General features: G+C 44.3%; 1 protein-coding gene across 3 annotated transcripts in view; it reads right to left on the bottom strand.

Annotated features, from left to right (window-relative positions):
• Nucleotides 1–9,222, bottom strand: part of Map3k20 (mitogen-activated protein kinase kinase kinase 20) — a 155,682-nt gene extending 146,460 nt beyond the window's left edge. For all 3 annotated transcript variants that reach the window (XM_041631454.1, XM_041631456.1, XM_041631457.1), the window contains exon 1: nucleotides 9,123–9,222. The gene's annotated coding sequence lies outside the window, so the exon portion shown is untranslated. The remainder of the gene's footprint in view (nucleotides 1–9,122) is intronic.
• Nucleotides 9,223–27,817: the final 18,595 nt, after the last annotated feature.

Below are 27,817 nucleotides of genomic sequence, written 5' to 3'. Positions count from 1 at the left end.
AGGTCAGACTGTAACTGGGATTTCTTCTCCTGTGCTATTCAAAGACCTTCCTTCTCCTTCACCCTCTGAGGGAAAACCTTGCCCTTGGAGCTTCAGTTTCTCTTTCTTGGTTTACTTCTGCACCTTGACGACATTCGTCTCTCATTGACTCTTTGAGTAGAGGGCACAGAATGGGGTTTTTGAGTCTCCACTAGCAACCTGTCTGCTGTTCTAGGAAGAGTATTATCCTTTATGTAGTTGTGAAAGTATATTTTATTTTTTTCACATTTTTTAAAATTAACTTATCCACTCATTTTATGAGTGCAAATATTTTGCCTGTATGTATGTCTGGGGTGCACAGAAACTAAAGGGGTCATCAGATCTTCCGGAAATGGGGTCACACAGATGCTTGTAAGCCACCAGGTGGGTGCCAGGAACTGAACCCGGGTCCTCTGCAGAGTACCAAGGACTCTTAATCAATGAGCTATCTCTGCAGTACTCTCACTGAATTTGTTTTTCTCCAAGACTTATCTCTTTATTATATGTGTATAAGTGTTATGCTTGCATGTATGTATGTGCACCACGTACATGCCTGGTGTCTGCAGTGTTTGAAGAAAGCATTAGATCCTCTGGGATTCGCTACAGTCATCAGCTTCCATGAGGATGCTGGGAATGGAACCCAGGTCCCCGGAAAGAACAACACATGTTCTGAACCCCTGAGTCGTCTTTTTAGCCCCTTCTTCATTGCGAGGGCAGCTATGGACAGGTGGACGTTACTCCGGCTTCTAAACCCTTTTACTTTTTTTTCCCTAAAAGCTTTTAGAATTACTTTTTATCTGTAGCATTCCGCCTTGGAGATGATTTGTTTGTTCCCCTCTCACCGATAGGATACTCAGTTCCAGTCTTTAAATCGTGTCTTTGAGTCTCAACCGTCCCATGTTCTTTACCACTTGAGCCCCGTGTATGTCACGTCTCATTCCTCACACAGGCATGAAACCCTGCTCGCAGTCCCCCTTATGTGCTGACCTCTGCCACATCTGCATGATGGGTGCAGGCAACACAGCTGCTTCAGACGCCCACCTCCACCTAGCAAACCTGTCCCTCACATTGTCTCCGAAGCCCATATGAAACATTACACTCTTTCTATGCAGCCGTCTTTCCCATCACACTCCCACCCGAACATAAACCTCCTAAACCCAGAGTTCATTTCTGTCCATCCTGGGTTTTCAGCACCAGACACGCAGTACAGCACCTTTTCTGCTCTAGCTTGTCTGTTCAATTAATTAATGGCTTTTAGATAATTTTCCCATTATAATTCCCGGAGCTGCAAAGATTTCAGTCAAACTCAGGAAACTCAGACCTGCCGTTTTCACAGCGCCCGCAGAGGACTCTAAATCAAATCTGTTTGAGAAGCTGCCACAGGCTTCTTGGGGAACCTGGGGCCTCCAGTACTGGGTGCCTCTCAGTCTGGGTTGAGACAGAGGAGAGGAGGAGAAACCCTTTCCCAAACAGAGAAGAAGGATGTGACCAACAAGAACTAACTTGAACCCCCTAGCCAGGACCCTTGGCTATGGTGGCCACCCTGACGAGAAGCAACAAGGTACATTTGTTCACATCAGTTACTCATACTGTAGTATACCCCGCTGTTGGGAATTGGCTCTACATGAATGAATGATGCAATTACTTGGATGTTTTATTGAGACTGTAAAAAAATTAAGTCCCTTCTAATTTCTGAAGAGATTAACAATTTTAAGAGTGTGTCAGTGAAGGTTTTAACTCCAGTGAGCTCAGCAAGGCATCAAAACCCTCAGTTAAAAAATTTGGTTTAGATCTCCATCCCTGTATACATATGTACATATGTGTGCATACATATATGTGTGTGTGCATGCGTGTATGTATGTACGCATATATTTCAGGCTACATATGTATATTGCTTCCCCTTTCATTTTAACTCGCTATTCAAAGATCAATTTACAAGGAGAATGAAATATGAGTTGCCACTACCCAAACCCAGAGCATCTGGGGAAGAAACTGATCAAATCACAGCATCAAGACTTGATCAAATTATGCTAGAGTTTCTCAGAAACATCTCTATTGTTTAGACCGATAAAACCATCTATTAGACAGGGAGCCAGCTATACCCATTTGTTTACAAAGGCTACCAGATGACACACAATGTTTTCAACCCACTCCCCCGGAGACTGGCTTTTACATAATACAGACAATCCCACAGCCCTGCAGGTGGACTCGGAATAGGAACGTCACAAAAATCAGAACATAATAAGGGGTCACAAATTTGAAAACAAAAGCAAGTTGGTTAAATTCAGCCATCCGCTGACTTGAGCAGTAGCCAAAACTTGGTGATTTCAAAAACGTCCCTAAATTAAAAATACAAAACTAATTTCAATTATTAACTAAACAGATAAAAGCATACATAGTATCATTTAGTTAATTGTAAAAGCAGAACCATATAAAGGTGGAAAAGTCTTAAACGGAATATTATTTTACATTTTAGTTTCCCATCTTCTCAATGAGGGAGCTGGGGTCAGGACTTAGCTCACGGGTCTTTAATTCGCCTCTTAATTTTTCGAATTGGTATTAATCTCAGGTCAGTTGTCTGTCACTTTATTTCTGTCACAGATAAATACAAATAAAAATAAAAGACTACTTGGATGTCTATCATTTGAGAAGCAAAGTTTTACAATTAGATGGGACTGAGTTGAATTAATTCTGTCTCCATCTCTCTTGAAACAGCCACGTTTCTTCCAATGATGCCATTTTTAAACCTCGTAAATAAGGGTTTTGAAATCACCTCCATCTTATAATCCTGATGGCACCGGAAACGGAAGCATCACTTCTAAGCACAGATAAGCAACACAGCCAAGAGCAAAGACCCAGTTAGCCAGAGCGAGCCGCAGACTCCAGTTCAAGCTATCTGAGCTCAGTCAGGCGAAGGACTGTGTCTCTGCAAAGTAGGCTTCCCGCGGCTTCCCCCAGACTCTTCATGGGGAAGCAGGGGAGGTGTGGAATCTACACACAACAGGTGGAAATGGAGGCCCTCTAACTGTTATCTAAGCTTTGATGCCACCCATTCTTTCAGCCTTCATAATCAATCAGTCATGTTTCCCCCTCCCATGTTCAGAACTGCATTCTATTTTATTTCAGTCGCTTCTGCTGCCCAACTGTTGACAAACAGCCTGTGGATTTCTAAGTGCTTTTCAGTTGTGTTTATGTGTCTTAACTTCTTCCTACCCTTGTGTTTCCTCTCCCTTTGGAGGTTGTGTAACTGTGCAAAATCTATCTTACTAGCAAGGATTATTTAGTTATTTCCCACACAAGGTCTCACTATATTGTCCAGGCTGGCCTTGAGCTTGGGATGCCCCTGCCTCAGCTTCCCAAGTGCCAAAGTTAAAGATGTGTACCAAGATGCCTAGCTATACGTGTAACTTTTTTCCTTTCAAACTGTTTTTTCAAAGAGATGAATCCTATTTAAGTTACTAGAAGGTTTTTTCTTTTACTTTTAGATATTAGTATTTGTAGAACATATTTATTCTATTACAGTACTCACTTTCTGTCATCTTCCTTCTGACTCAAGAAAACTATAATCTGCCTTATCAAATACCTCCAAATCATAATGAAAATATTTTTTAAATTAACTTTACAAATGAAGTCTGGAATTTCTCTGGACTTTTCTCTTTTGGATATATATGAACCCATTATTTCTAATGTATATACTTCCTCTTTTTCCATCCCTAACTTAAACTTTTCTTTCTTCACAAAAGTAGTTCTATATTTATTTCTGGCACAACATAAGAAGAAAAACTAATTTGTGTCACTGTGATCAAAGTAAATTTTTAAAGAGATTTCTCAGGCTGAAGAGATAGCTCAGTGGATGAGATTATTTGCTATGCAAACAAAAGGACCTGGGTTCAAGTCCCTGGCATCTAGGTGAAAGTCACGCACAGCAATGCAGGCCTGTAATCCCCAGCACTAGCGGCGGGGACTCTGGGAGCTTACTAGCAAGCCAGTCTAGCCAAAACAGCAAGCTTCAGATTCAGTGAGAGACCGTGCCTCAAACAATAAAGCAGGGAGAGACAGAAGACACCTAGCATCATCCTCTGGCCTCTGCATGCAGTTGCCCATGTATATGCACACATAAACATGCATATACCACACGCACACAAGGAAGGACGGGAGGGAGAGAAGAAGAAAGGATTTGGGGGTCAGCAAGATGGCTGGACAGGTAAAAGCACTTGCCAGCAAGCCTGAGTTCGATCCTAGGAACGCACGTGGTAGATGACACTCCCACAAGCTGTCCTCTGACCTCCATACATTTTGAGCATCCAAACATATATATACATAAACAATAAATAAATTTTTTAAAAAAACTTAAAGGTAATTTTGCAAAAGCAGCCCTCAACCTCTAGCCAACTGATGTGTGTTTCTTCATACAGTTCAGTAAGTAAATGTATCAAAACCACATATCGTCGTGTGCTTTATAATGCTGTTTGGAATTGCTGCCCTGTATTCTTTTAAGGGCATATTTTTTTTCTAAGAAAAGGGAAGTCTTTGGTTTGATATATTTCTTCATAATGTCAGGGCCAGAGATTTAAAAACACAATTCTTGAACAGACTGCTCTGTGCCCGTCTTTAAAAAAGAAAATCATTAATGATAACTAAGTCTATTAGGAAAACTAACTAGAAGCATGTCTACTTTGCTATTTTCTTCTAAACGGCTTTCAGAAAAGAACCCCTCACATAACATAGGTTGGACCCAGGAAACAGGGCTCCTTCTGGCATGTGTATGAGAAATTCAGCTTTAAATGAGTCTAGACGAGAACGGATGATCTCCCTCTCTCTCTGTGCTTCGCCATCTATGTAACATGACTCTTCAGTTGGAGCAAAGGTTACAGTAAAAACAAGCTAGTTAAATGAAACATTCTTATGCATCCATTAATATTCCAATAAATGAAAATCAACTTCCGTGGCCTACTACCTTGCCAGAAACGCTGTTAGCAGAAATAAAATCAATGAGAAAGTGCATCCACGTCCGGGGCTACTGGAGCAGCTCTTGTGGGAAAAGAGATGGGACTGCCGCTGAGTAAAGACGGAGAACACAGAGAGGACATAGTTCTGGGGCTGCCTAGACGAAGGCCCAGGTGCCTCGGAGTGGGGCTCTTCTGGGGGCAAGGCCCAAATCCTAAGCCAGCCTCCCACTCATCCTGGGGATTTGCTGTACAGTTCTCTCCTCCAGAATTGTCCCTGTCAATCAGGAAACACCCAAGCAGCCTGGCTTCTGACAAATAAGGTGCAAGCTCAGCCTGGGTAGCTGGAAGGAATGCCTCCTAACAAGGGTCAATCAATATGCAGGTCAGAACCGGATCAGCTGAAGGCGGATGAAAGATAAGACAGACACCAGGAAATTCAAATTAGCCAAAAGCAAGATCCAGATTACGCTTTGCTGACTGAGAGGTAGAAATTAGCTGTGGGTACAAGTTGCACAATTGCTGGTGACTAGGATAGCCCCGCAAGAATCTATTCTGCCCTCTTAGCAGTGCGTGACGCATGCCTGAGTGTTCAGCAGGAGGTGGGGGCGTGGAGAAGAGATCCTGCATCAGCGAGGCAAGAATGGGTGTGTCTGTAAAGCCTGCTCCAGCCTCACTAGCATGACTAACCAGGCTAGTATGAGGTCCTGAGAGACCGTCTTCCTTTCCTGGGAGGCGCATCTGACAGTAAACGCGAGGGGATGTTCAGCAGTCTACATGGCTGATGGAAATAGTAGAAGTTCCGGGGCCACACTCTTGGAATTCTTCTCGCATAGCTGGAGAGGTCCAATTCCAATGTCCGTCTCGAACTCTTCTCTCCCATCCCCAAAGTAAAGCGCTCTTTCCATCTTGAGACCATCAGGAGAACCACAGACTCTATAGATTCCTGGGATGGATGAACTAATTCCATTCTTTCCCTAGCAAAATGGAGTCACTTTACCTCTTCCATCAACCTGGGGCTACAAACCTCAGCAGGGCCGACCCCATCTTCCCGTCTGCATATTCCCACATAAGTAGCATACGACATTGCAGAGGAGGTCAGTGAATCCTACTTTCTGACCTTGAAGCAACCATCTGACTCTAAGATGTGGAGGAGTAAATGTGTCTGTTTATATTGCTTTGCTTAGTGGAGTTAAGAGAAGACTGGAAAGCCCACATGAATTTTTAGGGTTAAATGAAAGATTTTTAAAGCAAATGTCTGCCTACTTTGGAGGTGCTTATTGGCTGCAGACCCGCAAAGGGACACAGTCCTTCTCCTTCACAATAGGGTATCCTGATAGAAAAGCTTAAGCAAGTATTTACTCTGTGACCTAGAGATAAACTTGTTCCTTCTCTTTTGGGGTTTCCTATGTGAAGTCCAGAGATGGGTCCAGAAAGGATTGATGGACCCTAGAGAGAGGAAGTACTCAAAAGGAGCCCTACAAACGGTTCCAAGAGATCTTAGCTCTGCTTCTCAGCCATAGCCTTCCCATGTTTCCCTAACTTCCAAAGATTTTATCTATGTGTCCCCAACACAGAATATTACAGAATTGCTTTAGAAACCCTTGTACACAAGAGGAGTGGCTAGTATGACCCCATCTCAGCATATGCATTTAAGTACGACAGGAACAAGGCAAAATACTGTGTGTGGGCAAGCCTTGCCGGGCAAAGCTGAAGCAAGCCCCCAGCTTGAGAAACGTGGGAAAGCCCTTTCTGCACTCAGTCGCGGTAAGCTGGAGTTTCCCGGACTAGCCCCGGCATTTCCACACGCTGTCTCATAGACATCTCCCAGGAAGCAGGTATCACTGCCTCCCAAGGGTGTAAATGTCAGCCAAGCCTCATTTACAAACGACAAAACTGGGATTCACCTTGGGTCACCTCCTTTTCTTCCACCGCATATTCTACTCCATCATTTACTGCCTCCTGATTTTCCTCTTAAATAGCTCGATGGTTTACCATCCACGTATTTGAGGCTTTAGTTTTCTACAAGCAATGGTGTCAATGAGTAAAGTATCAGATGTGCCCCTCCCCCCATTCTCACGGTGTATTAGTAGGCTGGGATTATTTAACTCCTGTTTTACTCAATGCTTCAGCTGTCTCTCCAGGGTCAGCAACAAAAGCCCCTGAAGTGTTAGTCAAACTATCTGGCATACATGGCTCTCTTCCCTCACAAGTAACAACTTCGGATACAGATGTAACTATATTTGTTTATGTGCAGTGGGTCAAGGTTAATAGGCACAAAGGAAGCAGCCTAAATCTTCCCCATAGTAAGACAGAAGGTGTCTCAGCTGTTGCTATTATATTTAGATAGACCAGTCCCCGTCCCTTGTCAACCTGTCCAGGGCAGAATAAAATGGAAAACAAATGATCCCAACTTTTATCCCCAACATCTGAGGGTACAGAGGCTTTCTTATTCTGATAACACTGTATCACCATGCACACCTTTTCCCAGTGGAACAGGGGATCTCACTGGCTCTTCTCTGAATGTGTCAAGCTCTAAACTCCACTGTCCGTTTTGCTGGGCGCACTGTGAGCTTCCTCTGACCTCTTTCACAAAACGTCCCTGCAATTTCTCCAGTAGATCCTCTGATGATTCAGTTGTTCACTCCACGCCCTTCGTAACTCCTGTTGATAATTCTACAGCCCTATCAGACTCAGTTCCACTGCTGAGCCCAGATAGGCACGGAGCCAATGTATTGCCAATAGCACTCACTCTGCACTAACTTAAAATACACAGCGCAGCTTGCCAAGTTTCCTTATTTGGCTAGAAGGTCCCTCAGTTCCCAAGATCTTTGACCATCCATTTTTAGATCTAAATCTGTGCGCTTAATATTTGGTTATTACTTCTCTTAATGTGTTCTTATGCATATCCCCCCTCCCAAAAAATACTTTTAAAGGATCAATCATCTACTCGCTTCCCTGGACAATAAAATGTTCCCCACTTAAACTTTTGACTTGCACATTGTTAAGTTTAAAACACACAAACACGCTTCACAATAACTCCAAAAAGTACTTGTAGAAATTATATTGTAAAAGTTTAAAATAAACAGTACACAGTGTTCCAAACGACCATTTTCCTCTATCATAATTCTCTTTCCAAACAAGCTAAATTCATGTTCATTTACAATCTCCCAAATCTCTCACTATTGTAGCAGAAATCTAAAACAAAGACTTCACAAATGACCATAATTAAAATGCAGCCGTCACTTTTTAAAAAAAAAAAATCAAAGAAGGCATGAAATGTCAGTGTAGAAACAGGCCTACGACAAAGAAGTCTGGTCTTGGACCATTTGTTTATTTTTACCGTTAAATATTTTGGTAGGTTTGGATCCACTAAATCCTGATAGTCGTTTTCATCTACGGTCAAGAAAGCCATCTGGGGTAAAACAGGAAGACACTTTAACCACAGCCTGAACTCAGATATCCTCAATCCATTCTGGAAGCCGGTTCTCATACGCATTATTAATGAAGGCTGCTTATTGTGAAATCGCTGGAACGGGCCACCAAATGGTGCGCTTTCATTATTAACGAAACTAACAAAAATAGCAATTATGTTCCCCATAAACAGTGCTTATGCAGGATCTCCAGGCGCATGAGAAACATACACTTTTGAGCAACCCAACAATGACGTGCCACATTGTTTTTCAGGCAGTTCCATGTCATCTGGGCAGTTTAGAATTAAAGTTTTTCGGGAAGCTGTCACAGCGGGGCGAGGCATGGCTGCGGCCCGGAGACACTCACAGCCAAATCGGGTGTGGGTCCCCGAGCCCACAACACCCGCGTGTGCTCCCACGGAAGGGAAAGGTGCTTGGGAAGGGCAGCCGCCGCAGGCGCCCGGGCTGTGTGAGGCCAGGCTCTTCCGGGCACCGACTGCTCCACGGGACTGTCCCGGGCATGCCCAAGCCGTACTCGGCCCAGCGACAGAGAACCGCGGGGCCTCAGGGTACCGGGCGCAGGGCTGCAGGGCACAGGGCGCGGGCCGAGGACAGCCGCCCGCAGAGCCCCGGCCTCCCGCACCCGTGCAGCCCTAGTCCCCACAGGTCCAGGTCCGGGCCCGGGCCCGAGCGAACCTCCAGGGTGGTGCTCCCTCCCTCTTCCCCGGTCCCCCGTGACCCTTACCTGGCTCCCGGGCCGGGTGCGAGCGGCGGCGGGGGTCGGGGACGGCGGCCCGCGCTGCTCCCACGCTTCCGCCGGAGTCAGGAGTTGAACATTCCGCCTCTCCGCGCGGCGCCAATGAGGACGACGTCGCTGCAACAGCACCACCTACCTACGGGCGCGGTACCGCCAGCCCCCCAGCCTCCCGGCACGCCCGGCCCAGCGCCCTGAGGAAAGACCGGGGCTCCGGGTCACACAGACCCCAGGTGCTGCACGCCCCCGCGGGACCTGGTGCTCTGCCTGGGAGGGGGACAACAGGGAAGTCGATTTCTGTGGAGACAGGGTTGCAGGTGCCTCAGTTGGGACCATCAACAGGTACTTTGGGAATTTTGAGGAGGAGTCACGGACTGCTGCTCTGGTTGGTGACTTTAAGGTGAAGTCCCTGAGATTTCACATTGAGGTGACAGAGTCCATTGCAAATGTGGAAGAAAAAAAAAAGTGGCACCGGACTTTAGGAAATAATAATAATAAAAAAATTGGCTGGGGAGAATGGAACTGGAGAGGAAAGAGAGAAGAGATTGCAAAAGTAGGAGAGTCATTTTCTGAATAAGAATTTAGTCATGCACACACTTGGAGAATTATGGAAAGTGGGAGCGGAGTAAAGTGGGTGTTTGTTTTAGCGCATTGCTTGATATTGGAGCGCGTGGCTTACAAGCCCTAAGATTTTAAGTCACGTTCTTTACTTCCCATTCATTTTAGTGGTGATTTAGAGAGTTGCTTGGGGATGGGAAACAGGATTAATGGGAGATATTGTCACTTCCTGCTTACAGATAGGACTGCGAGGACCTGAGTTAGAGGGTGCAACATAAAAAAGAAAACTGGAATTTTGAGAGACATGTTTCAGAAAGAGGCCACAGAAATTGGTGACCCATTCGATTGGGAAAGAAGAAAGCGATGATGCCAGGATTTGAGACCTGGGTGTCAGGAAGAATGATGGTGTCATTGACAGAAATAGAAATCTGTGGAGAGGAAACTGGCTTCCTGCTGAGTTTTGAAGCCATGAGAGGAAGAACAGGTAGAGATGAAACAAGAAACGGAAATCAGAAGGGAGGCCAAAGGAGAAATAGAAATTTTGAAAAGCGTTCATATATGTTTAGGGTATGAATGTGGAAGGGTGGGTAAACATAAATTAATAATTTTAAAAAGCCCTTCTGGTCTGTTATTACAAAGACTGAGGGTTTTAGATTAATAAATTACATCTTGGTAACCGAGAAGACTGAAGAAAACTTCCTCACTAAAAAAAAAAAAAAAAAATTCTGTGCAAGGTGATCAAACGATTGTAGAAGCCTCCAGTCTACTCAAAAAAAAAAAAAAATGGATGATGGGCTGGCTCTTCAGGGCACTGTGAGCATGAAGAGACACTGGCACCTACCTTAGCTTTATTAAAGGTGTTGGATTGCGTCGTGACCCTAGCATGGGAGTCAGAGAACCTGGCGTTGCTGTTGGTCCTCTGGGTTATCAGGCAGGACACGTGGCTGGACAGATCTCGATTTCTTCCTTACCAGAATGAGGTGTTAGGCTCCAGCTCGGCTACCAGCCAGCCAGACACACATTACTGGGAGCATGTAGCTCCAGCATAAGCCTCCATAGTTTAACCCAATCATCCCTCCACCTCACTCACTTTTCATTCATTCTATTTCCCCTCTGTAATTAGGCTGCAGGAACAATAGACGCTACAAGATAGTTTCGAAACCATACTAGACGGAGCATCTCAGACATCCAATTTATGTTGCAAGTTTCTTGAGGCTATACCTTGTGTCCCATTGAGCAGGACCACGACTGTAATAAAGGCACAGAGATTCTGTGATCAACTGCCTGCCTCAACCTCTTTTTAAGAGTTACTTCTATTTTGTGTGGATGACTGTTTCGCCTGCACGTGTATATGTGCACCATATGTGTGCCTGGTGCCTACAGAGGTGCCTACAGAAGAGGATGTCAGGTTCAGTGGGATTAGAGTTACAGATTGTTGGGACCCTTCATGTAGGTACTGGGAATTGAACCAAGGCCCATTGCAAGAGCAGTCGGTGCTCTTACCCTCCGAGCCATCTTTCCAGCCCCGTGGCCACAACCTTTGATTCTCCCAACTGCCTGTTTACTTGTGACTATGTTGCTCTCTTAAGATCCCAGAGCTGACAGAGTCTATTATCATGCTTATTCCTATCACTTATTCAGCTGTTTCAAACTTTTAAAAAAATCTTTTGGCAGTTTGATTTTTTTGGCTAATCCTCACTGGGCAGAATATAGATTTACAAATGTAAACGGCAATAGCAAAACAGTTCTGGTCAAAACTCAATCAAACCTTGTTATTCTTTCATTTCAAAGGCTTCCACACAAAAACATAGATGTATTCTCAGCAGTGATATGGTTCAGAAGTCCTTAGCACCCTCTCTTTTTTTTTTTTTTTCTTTTGGTTTTTCGAGACAGGGTTTCTCTGTGGTTTTGGAGCCTGTCCTGGAACTAGCTCTTGTAGACCAGGCTGGTCTTGAACTCACAGAGATTCGCCTGCCTCTGCCTCCCGAGTGCTGGGATTAAAGGCGTGCGCCACCACCGCCCGGCCTTAGCACCCTCTTATAACCAAGAACACCCTCAAAAATCAGCATGCATTCTAAGTGTGTGTATGTTTTAAATATACTCGAACAAAAATATTACCTAATCCCTTATTCAATGAGATTGTTTCCTCTAAACTCCCGTTTAATAGAAGTCCCGGAAGTGCCACTAGCTATCAGAAGAAGAGCAAGGAAGCCATCCCTCTGCCCGCCTCCCCTGGGAGTGCCAACAGCTGCAGCGCAGGCTATTCTGGGGCATTTTCTCCAGCCATCTTCGCCCTTCATCTCAGATTGAGAAACTTTGATGTCTGGACCACAGCGTCACATCTCAGAGTTACCCACCTTGTCTCCAAAGGCCAGTGCTTCAGCTGCGGGACAGCTGTGAGCGCCTAGGAAATTAAGGCATGCAACCAAGCATCCTAGGCCGTGAGTATAGTCGTTGCCTTAAAGTCAGAAATGACGCCTGCATCACTGTCTGCAGAGGAAGGCTCACTGGAGATGCTTCTTCCCTCCCACTACGGTTCAGTAATGAACACCTTGATGTGCTGCTATCTTTCGGCCCCTATATAACAGACTTTAAGGAAGAGCCGCCAGGTGTGGGGTTCACAACAGTAACCCCAGCATCTGGACGGCTAAGGCAAGGTGACAGTTGTGACGTTCAGCCAGCCTAGGCTACGGAGAGAGACCTTGTCTCAAAAACCAAAACAAAATGAAAAGTAACCATTGGTAAGGCTTCTCTCTCTCTCTCTCTCTCTCTCTCTCTCTCCCCCCCCCTTTCCGTTTCAGAAAATCTCCTTATTTCCTAGCTTAAGTAGAAGACATGGGTTCTCACTCTGCTTCTTCATTTAAGGTATTACACCACACACATGTGCCCTCTGGAGAACTCTACACTCGTGGAACTACACAGTAAACTAGTCTTAGCCAAGCCCCTGAAAGGGTTGTGGTTGCTACTACAGAGTCTAAGGATGCCCCATAAGCCGGGGGGTGGGGGGGAGTTAATTGCTCGTATGCTGTCTCGGGACAATGTCTTAGCTGCCTAAAATGGGGGAAGAAAGTGCTTTGCTAGACATCAGAACTTGTGCAATGCAGTGCCACCCTTATGAAGCTCTCCAGCATCAAGTCTGGCCATCTTCAGATCCCCCCTCTGCCTTTCTTGACCATGAGAAACCGAGAGTCTCCTAAAAGCTGTGTCTTTTTAGTAATAATCCCCTTCCCTGTGGGTTCTCATAATATTTTACACTAGGATTTTACTCCACAATATAACCATTTAATAATTTACATGCCCGTCATTTCCTGCTCTTCCTGAACCTTAAAAGCAAGATCCATGGGTATCATTATTGTGTCTGGGTCCTATGCGTACCCGAACTGACACAAGGCAGTATTTAAAAGCACTCAAATATTTAATGAGGAAAAGAAAAATGAATTACACTTGGGTTTATGATTCAATTAGTTCCATCTTTAGCTATTAGAGACTAGAGATGGATGGAAATGAACAATGTGTGATCATTAATTCTGTTAGGCAAATTACTAGGAGCATTGCAAATACATGGATTGTTAAATGTATTTAATCCATAAAGGAGGAGCTGAAGGCTCATATGATGCTGCTCAGTTGGCTCAGTATCACATAGCTCCTGAGTCAAGCCGAGATTCGAGTAAACCGCAGTTGGCCGGATCTCGCCTCTCCTTTCTATTTCTACTCCTTTCGTTTCCTTTCTATTGCACTGTGCATTAGAGGAAATGTACTTTTAGAAATGGCTGATAATGTGTGGCTTTTCAAGTAGTGGTTCTCAACCTGTGGGCTGTGGCTCCTTTGGGACTCGAACGACCCCTTCACAGAGGTCACCTAAGACCAGCAGAAGACACGGCTATTTTCATTGCAATTCATAACAGTAGCAAAATTACAGTTATGAAGTAGCAATGAACATAATTTTATGGTTGGGGGTCACCACCGTGTGAGGAACTGTATTAAAGGATCACAGCATTAGGATGGTGGAGAACCACTGGCTCAGCAGTATCTGCCGTTTCCATGACTCTTTCCCAAAGGGTGCAGCCGTCGTGAAAGATAAGGTAGTTTGCTGTGCCCATACCTGAAGGCTTTTATGTATAATCAGGAGGAAAAATACATATATTCCCAGCCTTCATTTTTTTCCTGAAAGACTTTAAGCTTCTTTGGTGATATTTAGTAAAATTAAGTTTCTCAACTAAATAGCAAAACTGCAAAGGTACTGGGTATCCCTTCAGGTAGGATGCTTCACAGGGTGAATACACAGTTTCTCATTATAATGGTTCAGGAACAGACTCCCAGACCTCTGTCGAGACTCTCTTACAGCTCGGTGGTGGTGGTGAACATCTTTAATCCCAGCACTTGGGAAGCAGAGGCGGGGGATCTCTGTAAATTCGAGGCCAGACTGGTCTGCAGAGTGAGTTCAGGACAGCCAGGGCGACACAGTAAAACCCTGCCTCGAAACAAAACAAAACAAGAATATCTTCCTATATATGAACCTGCCATACTAATGAAGTATTCAAGAAAGTGAAACACTCTACACACCTCGGAGGGTGGGGGCATGTCTCCTCAGGACCTACTCAAGTCTACTCACTACCTTCGATTCCTCTACCACTGTCTCCCTCCCAGCATCTTTACCTTCTTGACGTCTTTCCGTATCAATTCTTACCCTTGGCATTGCACCTGGCAACCGAACATGCTCTGCCTCCATCACAGGTGTGATGGTAGAAAACTGTTTACAAAGAATGCTACTGAACTCTGAAGGCTAACATGTAGAATAAAATTACCTACACCCAAAGTGTAGGGACGATAGTCAAGTTTCTGCAGTTGAGGCTTCTGTGCCAACAGATGCAATAGAGGTGGAGAGGTGAGGCTCCATCCCCAGATGCTGCATCTGAGACTCGGATGAGCTGCTAAGACACTGTGTTTTAGTTGTAGGCAAGCTGGTAAGACCCACTATTATTTTTACACCCTTGTATCTTCCAGGAAAGAACCCTTGTCATCTTGGATAAAACAGATTCTCAGATTCAAACTTCTAGGTATTTTAAGAAGTCAATGGATAAAATCTCATATGACATTAAGTTTTATTACCAGTTTCTTGAATTTGGAGCCACTTTTTCCATTGCGAAACATCTGTTGTTATTTGAAAAATCAGCAATTCTATTCTATAAGGAAATAGCTAATTCCATTTAGTAATTATGCATGAATCAAGTGATGTAAATAACCTTATATTAAAATTTTAGGTATCTATACATTGTTTGTGCATGCCTTTCTTTTTGAAAAAGAATCTTGCTCTGTAAGTCAAGTTGGCCTGGAACTCACTATGTAGCCCAGGCTGACCTGACCACCCTACTGCTTTTGCATCAGACTCTCAGGTGCTGGGCTCACAGATGGGAGCCAACCACGCCCAAGCTTACAGCCTTTTTTCAGTATATATATAATTAAAAGATACTGTTAATCCCAAAGATGCGAGGAGAAAGACCACTGACCCAAAATCACCAGGGCAAAATTGATTAAATTAAGCAATTAATTAAAGCAAGCTTTTTTTTATCCTTGTACACGGGCTGCCTTCCCCTAAGGCAGGGTTCAAGATGTCAGCATTGGATGTGAGGAAGACAAGATTTTTATAGTTCAAGGATAGGAAGTTTTCAAATGAGAGGTTTGGCGGGCAAAATAGGTGGGTTATAGGAGCAGAATATAAGCATAGCAACTTACAAAAACTTGATTGCAAGGTGGTCATAACAACCTTTTGAAACAAAGGTAGGTTTGCCAGATGGTTATAATATTTTTATTTTGAAACAAAGACATGATTGCAATTTTCTGAATGACCAGTACAGAATCATTTGTAGTTAGGGTTGCTGGGAGGCACAGCCCAATCCTTAAGAAGCAGAGGTTTTCATAAGCAGAAATGAACTTAGTTTATCTTTACTAGAAATGACTTTTAAGCCTAAAATGGAAGCATACTGGTTCATCATTACCTATCGCCAACAATAATTCCTTTCTCTCTCATCTTCATTTATCTTTTACTGTTAAGCCTGATTCTGTTTTTTTTTTTCATTTCACTTGCGCCTCCCCCCCAAAGTACACAAGTAAGCAACCTAGGTCCGCTGCTCTGCTCACACGCAGGACCTAAGGATCGATTGCTCCTCACAACCCGGGCCAGATCCTGCCCACGTAGACCTACCACACCAGCTTTCAAGATCGAAACGTCTGGCCAACTATTGCATTCATTTGCTCTATACTTCTTATGTATTATTCTTCCTCACGTTGAAATTTACCCAACTAATATTTTTGTTAAGTTCCAATTGCCCTTTTCTTTGGCCATCACCGGCTCTTCTCTTACTTTCTAAGGTCCATTTGTATTAAGGCTCTGTCCACACTGTTGTTCGTAACACCTTCTAATTTAGCAGCATCTGCAAATTTCATTAACATGCTATTTACTCCCTCTTCCAGATCATTAAAAAAAATGCAATTTCTTATGTATTAAATTTTGCGGTCGAATAGATTTAATTTGCTATTGTAATTTCAATGCGTGTTTTCTAAAGACACAATGCCTTTAAGAATGGCCTTAACATAGGCTTAAATCCATACCCAGTTTATAGTTATTTCACTATTATGCAACCCATTTGTGTTCCTTAATCAGCACTGTTGTGAGCTCCATTGAAGTTATAATCTATTGATTTTCTCGTCCCTATTTTTCAATACAGTCATCATCGTGGCTTTAAATGCACAGCAATAGCACAGTTAGCCATTGTTGTGCTCAAATCCACAGCTATTTATAAAAGGAAATTAAGTCTTTTTTTTCCCCCGTGGATGTTCTTCCACTGATGTAAGAAATGTTCTACATTCAAAACTCTAATTCATAGTCATAATATTTGTTTTTTCTGTGCACAGTATTGATGAAGTAGATCTACAATCTCCTTCATGTTTGTAAGCAAGGAAATAATGCATTAGGTATAAATGCATTATGAATTTTATAAAATCCATTCACTATTCTGTATATTTATATATTTATATAAAGATGGTTATGCTATGTATTTATGTATTATTTAACTATGTCCGCTGGCCCCTAGGGATCTGAGGTGACTTTGTTTTTTGACAACCGACTCCAGCAAACCGCCGTCAAATCAGGGTGTGAGATTTATTAGGCCTTCGCTTCCCTTTTTGTCACACATCGCCCTCTTTATTAGCGTTCTCCGGTACTAGTTTGCATTTTCAGTAAGACGAGTGTCTCCGCCTGCCACTTCTGGACATATGTGGCAGTTTTAAGTCATTAGACAGCCAATTAGTCTTGGTGTCCTCATCTTTGTTTTCTCTCTGTCTCTTTATTTCTTTCCTCCCTCCCGCCCCCTGCATCCTTACAATATGATCCCATAGTGACTTTCTATTTTATACCATGGAAGGTTTTTTGTTTGCTTGCTTTTGTTTTTACTTCTAAAGTGCAGTTTCCCCATGTGAGCTGCTCTCCTAATAGCTGTGTGAGCCATCTCAGGGTACAGTCATAAAGTTTACCCGTAACTTTAAGACTTATTTCTAATTATGTATATCTGTGGGTGTCTGCACCTGAATGCAGGTGCCTGTGAAGGCCCAAAGAGCGGGCTGGGTGCCCTGGAGCTGGATAACAGGCAATGTGAGCCCCCCAGTGCTGGTGCTCGAAACTGAACTAGGGTCCTCTACAAGAGAGGCGTGTCCTCTTAACTGCTGGCTGCGCCATCTCTCAGGAAAAGGGGATTATACGTTTTATAAAAGCAAATAAAATAATATAGTAAAGACAAATTCGTGTTTTTACAGAGAGTTTAAAGGCTGCCTTCCTGATAAGTTTTGTTTGAGAGCATTTTCAGAGCCAATGCTGATTTTTCTCAGTAAATGTCAAAATTATCTTATAGCTGGTTTTGGATACAGTCAAACATTGAAACCACAATTTTGAGAGAAATTTTTCAGTATTTAGAATTTCCCTCTTTTAACATAATTTTATTCCTCAGATTTAAAAATAACTCCACAGTAGACATAGAGAGTAAAGAGATAAAAGACAATAAACTAGTTAAAAGCCCGGTGTGATGGCTTAGTCCTTTAATCCCAGCACTTGGAAGGCAGAAGAAGGAGGATCAGAGGTACACAGTAAGACTGTCAAAGAAAAAAAAAGTGAAATTTGTTTCCCTGTGGAAACCCATTTCTTTTCTTTCTCCTTCAGGTCTTCCTCTTTTTCTTTTCTTTTTTCTTTTTCTTTTGGTTTTTCAAGACAGAGTTTCTCTGTAGCTTTGGGGCCTGTCCTGGAACTCCCTCTGTAGACCAGGCTGTCATCGAATTCACAGAGATCCACGTGCCTCTGACTCCTGAGCGCTGTGATTAAAGGCACCATACACACAGGCTTTTCCTATTGTTGTTAACTTTTTTAAAGGTTTCAATTTTTTTTTTGAAGACACTAATTGGGCCACTTACTAACTTCATTTCTGTTTAGAACAATGTGTCTTATAATAGTAGTTGTGTGTCTGTTTGTAACAGAGTTTCACCCACAGCTTTGACCTCCCTGTGTAGCCTAGGTTAGCCTGGAATCTGTGATCCTCTGCCTCAGCCTCCTGAAAGCTGGAATTAAAAGAATGGGCTGCCACCTAAGCTGAGAGTTGATTCCTGAGGACACTTGACTCACCTCCTGCTCATAGCATCCACCTTCCGGACATGCTCCCATTCATTTCCTGTCCTATTTTATGATAATTCTTCATATAGTTATCTTCATTTTCAGCCTTTTCTTTGAAATTGTCTGAGGTAGTCAGAAAGTTGCCGTTTCCTGGCAGAGGAAGAAACATCAAACACACAGGTTACATGCTAGTAAGTAACAAGTGGGCAGGGCACATTTTTGTTCCTGGAGCCTGGACTGATACAAAGGGCTTCATTGGAGGGAGTGAAGTGGAGAGCGCAGCTAACTAGCCTCGTGTTTCAGGCGTAGACACTTCTTTCCCAACATACTTGAGTATGCAAATACATTTTCCCCTCCGTTTCTTAAACATTTCACTCAAGATTCTCTTGTGGCCCGATGTCAAGAGAAATGTGAACGAGTAGAAGTAGCTGGATAATTGTGTTAGTTTTTCGCAGCATTAATGTAGAGGGAGTCTTATTAAATCTTTGTGGCAGATATTTCAAAGTGATTGTAAGTCATATTTGTCAAATTCCACTGAATTATTTCAGTTGAGTAATCACACTTCTGCCTCACTTAGCCGGTCTGCCGATGTCTCGACAACCAGTTGGTCTAGGTCATTTTGCCATGAAATATTAGTTACACAAACCTTCCCCCAAGTTTCAGTGTGTTAGATTACATGTTGGACAACATAGCCAACATTTCCATGTCTGAAGGAAGTTGCCTTTAGACGTATCTCTTGACGGTAGAGATTATTCCCGACGGATCTCGATCTGGTCCATTTTAGAGTCAACATACTGTTGCAGAACAAAATTCCTAGAATCTTCACTTCCTGGACCTGATTTCAGCCCCATAATACAATTGCTCTAAACAGACATATAGAGCGAACCAAGTTCTAACTCTCACTCTTTTGCAGCTTGGGTAAGTCAGGACGAACCCTGGGTGATCTTATTACAAGAGAACTTGAGACTGGTGGGTCCTAAGAATAAATGTGGACACAGAAATGCCCTGAATTCAATAAGAATCTGGGGGCTGAGGAGAGGGCTCAATTGGTAAAGTCCTGGCTGAGCAAGCATGAAGACTTGAGTTTTATCTCCAGACCCCATATGGAAAAGCCAAGCATGGACGGAGACACATTAATTCATGGGGCTTGGGGCCTAGCCAAATCATCAAGCTCCAGACCACTGAAAGACAAAACCAGATGGATAGGACAGGACCGGAGGATTAGCACAGCATCTGACATCGACCTTTGGCCTTCATACACACACATACACACACACACACACACACACACACACACACACCACGTACACAAACACACAGTGCGTATACACATATACACATAGCAAAGATTAAGGCATCATGGAATAGGGACTTTCAAAAGGAACTCTGGCGCTAGATAACCCTGCAATAAGAACTGGACCATCTTCTTTTGTGCTCCAGCACTTTGAATATTTTACTTAGCCTCTCTGGGGCTCATTTCTTCATCTACAATTTGAGGGTAATAATTAGGTTTTGTTTTGATTAATATATATATATACTATATATATATATATATATATATATATATATATATAGAGAGAGAGAGAGAGAGAGAGAGAGAGAGAGAGAACACTAAAGACAAGACCTGGCCCAGAGCCCATGATCAGTAAAGTTAGTTATTGTTATGATTATTTGTAGCTCACATGTTAAACATTTACTATTATTGCTGTTTTTCAATTCCCTGAGTTCCTTGCTTTCCCTAGAGTCGAGTTTTCTTTTTCTTTAGGTTTTACACTACTATGTTCTCAAGTATCTCTAATACTACTGGTTATTCCTTATATATATATAAAAGGGAATTACTATTCTGGCGATTTGGGAGAGCTGGCATGGATTTTCTTCTGCTGTTAAGACTAGATTTCCCCTCTAGGCATGTCTCTGAAAATATCTAGCATGTGGTAGGATAGGCTGGTTGACTGGCTTACTTTAGGAAAATTGCTATAGCTTGGTCCTGAAGTTCCCAACAGCCCAATAATGAAGCCTTGAGATTGGAACTCAGCGAAGGGGTTTCTAGTTTAGTAATTAGGTTTATCTCCTCAAAGAAACCAATGGGACCACATCTTTTTCTTTCTCTCACTTTCCTATCCTGGCCATCAGGTGAGGAATTTTGCTCTGTCGTGGGTTTCTGCTACAGTATGCTGCCACACCACAGGCCCAAAGCAATGGTCCAACTGACCATGAACTGACATCTTCAAAACCGAGCTGAGCCAGGTGGGTAGCGCCCCCTACAATCTCACACCCCCGGAAGCTTGTGGTCAAGGTCAGAGCTATAGGAAGGAAAAGAAAGGAACAACAACAAAGACTTTGTGCTAGGTTTTTTTTTAATTTATATGCATGTGTGCATGCCTGTGCATGTGTGTGTGTGTGTGTGTGTGTGTGTGTGTGTGTGTGTATGTGTGTTTATATGTGGAAGTCAGAGAGGTAGAGAGGTGTCAGATTCCCTGGAGCTGGAGTTACAGGCAATTGTGAGCTGCCCGATGTGAGTGCTGGAACCCAACTTAGGTTCTCTGCAGGAACAATATGTGCTCTTAACCACATCTCTCCAGCCTCCAAATGACTATTAAGGAGGTAAAGATCAGGGGAGGTTAGGAGGTGGCACAAATATTTTGACCTGATGAAGGGCACAAAAACATCTCTCTTGCCTCTGAGCAGCTACCAAAAATAGCAAGGGCTGGGGGACAACCTACCCCTTAATGAGTTCATTATGACTTGGTGGCTTTAATGAGAAACACAGAGTGACATCAGTGTGTATTCTGGGAGTTTGTCTCCAAGTGGAGTGAGCGGCAGTGACTTGGTAAGGCTCCTATTTCTGTGAGCATGTCCCATGCTGAGAAACACTTGGGTACAGCCTGGCTCAGGGAGGTTTGGACACTTCACTTCCCCCGCCCCCTCCCCCAATCTCTGAGTGCAACTAAACAGGAAAGAGATTTGCTGCTCCTGATAGGAATGTCACACACACACACACACACACACACACACACACACACACACACACAGAAGGGAGGAAGAGCTGGGGACAGTGGGTTTTAAGCAAGTGTGTTTTCTCGATTTTGTATGAGACCAGAACTGCTTCAATTGTTCTGAGTTAGGGGGTTGTTACCCAGGCTGATCTCCAGGTATTGCTCTGTTGTTTTGTTTTGTTCCTCCTTGCTTTTCTGTAACTGTACCTTGCTGTACATACAGCCTTGGCTGTCCTGGAACTCACTATGTAGACCATCCTGGCCTCGAACTCATAACAATCCTCCAGTCTCTGCTTTCTGTCTCCTAAGTATCCTGGTCACAGGTGTGCGGCACTGTCCCTGATCATAGGTGTGCGGCACTGTCCCTGGTCACAGGTGTGCAGCACTGTCCCTGGTCACAGGTGTGCGGCACGGTCCCTGGTCACAGGTGTGCGGTAAGGTCCCTGGTCACAGGTGTGCGGTAAGGTCCCTGGTCACAGGTGTGCGGCACTGTCCCTGGTCACAGGTGTACGGCACTGTCCCTGGTCACAGGTGTGCAGCACTGTCCCTGATCATAGGTGTGCAGCACTGTCCCTGGTCACAGGTGTGCAGCACTGTCCCTGGTCACAGGTGTGCGGCACGGTCCCTGATCACAGGTGTGTGGCACGGTCCCTGGTCATAGGTGTGCGGCACGGTCCCTGGCCACAGGTGTGAGGCACGGTCCCTGGCCACAGGTGTGCGGCGCGGTCCCTGGTCACAGGTGTGCGGCGCGGTCCCTGGTCACAGGTGTGCGGCGCGGTCCCTGGTCACAGGTGTGCGGCAAGGTCCCTGGTCACAGGTGTGCGGCACTGTCCCTGGTCACAGGTGTGCGGCACTGTCCCTGGTCACAGGTGTGCGGCATTGTCCCTGGCCACAGGTGTGTACCACTGTCCCTTGATCACTATGACCAGTCTCATTCCAGCTTATTTATTTATTGATATGGTCATGGGTAGCACCTATCTCTAGCAAATGGAGCCTCATACCGGAGGCTCTCCTCTGTTCTGCAGCACGGACAACAGTCTTTAGCAAGGTAGAAAATCTCGAGTTAACATGACTCAAGGACCCCAACAATGACCTGCCAGCCTCTAAGGTGGGGTGGAGAGAACAGGAGGAGATAGAAGAAACCAGGTGACTGGCAGCCACGATTGCCAAATAGGATTGTGCCCAATGAGGAAGTTTTAGCATCAAACACTCTGGGAGGCTGTGATAAAACGCCCTTCTCCATATTTTCCACAAAAATCAGTGGTGTATGTGTATGTGTGTGTGTGTGTACAGTTCAGTTATGTGTTGACTTCTGTGGAGTCAATTTTAATAAATAAAGCACAGGGAAGAGCAGGAAACCCCAGGGGACTGATCACACTGCCTTAGAGGAAGTCCTACAGCTTTCCTTAAAGGGGCCTTTTCTTCATGGGCAAAGCCTTTCTGTAGCTGACTTACGACACATGGAGGATCTATGGAAATTTTATATAAGGGCTGTCCACACATACATGCACACACACACACACACACACACACACACACACACACACCTCTGTATTAAAAACTCCAGGGAGGGAAATACTCATAGGTTGTTAGACTAAAACCTCACTGACCATTTTGCAATGGATAACCAATTTGTACTCTTCCCAACTGGTCAGCCCTGAAAACACATACAGACTGAGCAGGCTGTATTTAGGAATATATATATGTCTATATACGTAACAACAATTAATTTTAAAAAAGGCCCCAAATTCAAAAGAGAGCAAGGAGAGGTATATGGGAGGTTTTGGAGGGAGGAAAGAAAAGGGGAAAATGATGTAATTATAATCTCAAAATAAGAAAAGTAATAAAAAAGAAAAAATCGTTCAGCTAGAAGATAAATTACCTCTTAAAGTACTGAAGTTAATTTTTTCAGACAAATAAACAAACCAAAAGAAAACCACAAAATACCTCCCTGAGCTATTTTTCAGGTGGTCTCAGCTACTCAGGAAGGTGAGCCAGTAAGTACATCACTGGAGCTGCACAAGCTGAGGCCAGACTGGGCAGCATAGCCAGACCCCAGCTGGAATAAGTAGATGCATATATACATGTATACACACACACACACACACACACACACACACACACACACACAGTCTCAACTGCGATGTTTTGCAAAACTAAATCTCATTCCTGAGCTTCCAAATATATTCCACTGATTTTACTCTGTGGCATCAAAAGTATACAGTATCAATCCTCTGGGGGCAAAAAGATGGGCACCCAGAGCAATCTCAGCATGAATGAGGACACCAGAATTCGGTTGATTGACTAGCGACCCCAGCTTTGGTTAGACTCTGAGCATGCAAACTTGGCTAACAAATTTATTTCTGTGTGATTCCTCAGCCTTATTCATCTTCTGGACATTTAGAATAAAATGCCAGGCATATGTACCGGGCACAGAGTGGGTGTTGAATACACGGCAGAACTGATGGGCACAAAGCATTGGTAACTGAACCAGCATAGCCAAGGCCATTCCCTTCCAAAGTCAACATTTAGAAAACCTCACTTTTAAAGCTCTGAATTCCTTAGCGACCTTTCTTGTCCTCCGACTAGGGAATAAAATAAGAATTTCCTTCTTCTCCCTATGGCAGGCATGTCTTGGCATGCCAAAGAGCTTCAAATCCGTGTTCCAGACTTTCCAGTTGTTCTAAAGACGCACCGTGAAAGGCTTATGTGACATCTGTACAGTAAACCCATAGTACAGCCTCGTATCTTAGTCATCCTCACCCCACCCCCACTCACAACTGTTTCCCTGTTGACTTAACGTTATTCATTTGCTTGTATTGCTATTGAGAAGGAATTCTTAATTAAAATGGCCTGGCATCACCCAGGTCATGTGGAGTGTCACAAGCGACAATCCCTAATTTATTGCAAACTTGGCTTCATGCTTACAATTTAATTTCTGAAGCCAGAAATATGAATGGATTTTAGAATGACGTTTGTGCATGAGAGGAGAGGGGACAGGATTGTTGACGAAGAGCTGGTTTGTTAGGTGAAGTCTCAGAACCATGCAGAATTGTTTCTAGATTGTGTGGGCTGAACTTCTCAATGAACACCCAGGCCACATTGAAAACTGAATTTCTAGTATGATTTATGCGGGTAGGAGCTGTGTTTTTAATTTAACATTTTGTATTTGGTTCTCTTTCCTTTTTTATCACTTGATCTGTAGGTAGGAAGTATGAATTTGGGGGTGGAAAGATGGCTCAGAGGATAAGCGCACTTACTGATCTTGCAGAGGACCAGGACGCAGTTCCCAGCACCTATATCAGGAGGCTCACAGCCGCCTGTAACTCCAGCTCCAGGGCTCCAACAACGCCTTCTGGCATCTTTAGGCATCTACACACACATGGATGGTGCATACAATCCCATGCAGGCACACACATATACACAGAATTCTTTAAAATCATGTTTAATAAAGAAGCCCAAGTCTTTTATCCTATTTCTCCTTCTCTTCCTCTTCATTCAGCAAATTTTAAAGTGCTAGCTGATTGCTGCAAAGAATTTTTAAGCCATCACTGCACATGGATATCCATAGGTCCAGAGGAATCCTGGTTTAGCACATCTGTCTAACCGTAGTAACGCAGGTTCGGGGAATGAAGGGCAAGTGCTTGCCATGATTCCCAAACTGTCCCTCTTCGCCAAGTCCTTTTCAATGACTCAGAGCTCTTGTGGAGGTTTCTCTCTGTTTCCATCTTTTTGGAATATATGAGCCCAAGTTCACAGCCCAGGTCTGTCCACCACAGCCTATGATAGGGATGGTGTCATCCACAGGGAAGTCCAGTTGATGGCCACTCCAGCAAGGTGGCAATAACTAGAAAGAAGCCCCTCTCCCCGACCCGTGCATAGGAAGTATTGATGTTGGGGTGAGGGGCAGCAGGAGGGGAGTCCCAGGTCAAACCCAGACCTAGCAACGCTCAAGCTTGATTTCTTTCTCTTGTCCTGTGTTGCTGCCCCTGGACTGCTAAAGTCACCAAGACAAACACTTGAAACAGGTATCAGCACCAGGTCTGAGTAAACCCCAACAAACAAGGGTGGCAGATTCTCCCGCGTTCCCACCATATGCTGCGGTCACTCTAGCAGATGATTTGCAAGACGGTAATGACATCCCATTCCCTGCTTCTACCGTTTGGGCAGGGCGACCCTGAAGCTCTGCCCTGGTGAGGTGGCGAGACAGAGCAAAGTGTTCAGTCTAGGTGCGGAAAGGGTGTCGGATAAAGTGTGGTGACCTCTGTCTGACAACACCCACAGATTTGAACAAGAATTACCTGGCTTCAGTGTGTGAGCATCAGCTCTGGGCTGCTACGGAATGGAAGAAAAAAGGAAGAAAGATCTAGAGTTACACAGTATGCAATTGGGAAGATTTATTGAGAAGACCCTGGTCTGAGGCCGTAGCAAGGAGGTACGGAGCCCTGTAGCTTGGGCCAGAGGAAGACTATGTCCATTGATCAGGTTGAAAATGACGTGGCCCTCGCTGGAACATATAATCCCTGGTTTAGCTTAAGCTCGTATCAGAGTCAAGCATATTCCCGGCTCCAAGGTCCAGTTGTAGAGTCCCACATGCTACTGACTGTTTTGGCTTCTTATGGTCTGCCGGGAAACCAAGCAGAAAACTGACAAGTGTCACTCTGGGACGGCCCCGGCAGCTGCAACTCAAGATGGCTAGAGTCTGGTCAGGATGGAGCCGTCCAACACAGCGCCATTGGGCTGCCCACTCGCTAAAGAGTTTTAAATGGGAAGTTTCGGTTTCTTGGGTATTATCACAGTAAGTTGACACATGTCCTACAGAAGACTGAGGTGGGCACGTGACTGTAGGAATCTTGATCCACCTCTGGCTTGTCACATCTGAAGGTTTTTGTAGCCGTCTCTGCCCTTCCTTTTAAAAACTGCATAATGAAGTAACTAAGGTGTTCTCCATAGGTCAAGGCACTGAGAGATCGGGTCCAGGGTCCAGGAAGTTTCCACAGCACTTGGTCTCCACTCTCCCCCTAAAAGTCCACCTACCGGTTGTCCCTCCCTGTACTGTCTTCCTTTGTCCCTCCCTCCCCCACCTGATCCCCGTTTCCATCCCCACCCACTCCCACTGCTCCCATAGAAAGGGATAATCACACTACAACCCACAAACCCAGAGAGGCTAAGGAACAAGTTCTCCCTGGGAAGGGGAAATGGAAACATTTCTCTCTTAGAACACATTCTCTTCCTCTCTCCTTCAGAGCTCAGCCCAACTGCCAATTCCACTGGCCACACTTCCTCACCTCAAGTTAAATCCTCATTTTACATGCTAACCCCATAACCTCCCTTGAGGGGGCTTTTATAGTTGGCGGTCTGGTTATGCAAGTGGTTTCTCCTCTTTCCCACACTGGGTGAGAAGCTCTGCGAGAAGCGGAACTCTCTGCGGTTTGTTGCAGCATCGAATCCTCGGTCCGCAGAGGCCTCCTAAAATGCTTAAGATCTGAGGAAGAAAACTATATTTTGGTTCATGGTCAGAAGTTCCAATCCATCATTCCTTTGGCCACATTGCCTTATGGTCTGTTGTAGCCCATCGTAGAGGAAACTGCTGGCATCAAGATGGCCCAGTAACAAAGAGAGAAAAATAAGAGAGCTGGAATCCCAACAACACTTGCTCCCAGTGACCTCACTTCTTTCCATAGGCTCTGCCCCATAAAGGTTCCACTATCTTCCAATGTCACCATGAGCTGGGGACAAGCCTTCAACATATAGGTACTTTATAGTCACTCAAGATCCAAACTATAACACATCCTAACTATCATCTGCTAACGAATCAATGAACCAATGAGCAAATGGAAAAAGTGACCAGCGAAAGGTTTCCCCCAATTTATAAATAAGTAAAGGCTGCTGGGGCCTGCTCGTACCATCCTCCACTCTGCTATGTAGGACAGATTCAAATCACTTGGAAGCAAGACGTGTAATGCATTTGAGATCGACAAGCAAAGGAAAGCTATTCAAGGCAGGGGCTTTTTTACCACACTGCTCCCTCTCTGCTGAATTTTTATTATCATCAGGAGCACAATTTGAAGCCGAGTGACACTTCTTTTAATTTCCCCACACTGGTAGTCATTGATCAGCATGCATAGCTGGAGAGGCGATGCCATTAAATTCAGGAGGGGAGAATATTGAACCTGCATGGCATTCCAGCGCTGCTGTGAGAGCTTAGGTACCGGACACTACGTTGGTGACCTTGCTGAGCAGTTATGTTAAACACTTAAATCTATAATTTTCTACTGGAGCTTTAGAAAAGAAAAGAAATATTCTTTTTCTCCCCCCCCCACCCCACATCTTTCAACAAACCTCATTATCCTTCTTATGACCCCGTAAGCATCTCATTTTCTTTTGGCCTGTTTGCAAGTTTTGCAGGATTTACCACATTCTCCCCATTCAGGAAGGGTCGCCTGGCTCTATCCTTTTCAGAGTATCAAGCTTTTGAC

The sequence above is a fragment of the Microtus oregoni genome, unplaced genomic scaffold, assembly GCF_018167655.1.
Source record: "Microtus oregoni isolate MIOR12 unplaced genomic scaffold, Mior012 000037F_ref0000500, whole genome shotgun sequence".
Taxonomy (NCBI): Eukaryota; Metazoa; Chordata; class Mammalia; order Rodentia; family Cricetidae; genus Microtus; species Microtus oregoni.
Note: the sequence above shows the minus strand (reverse complement) of the source record. Positions and strands in the feature narration are given on the sequence as shown.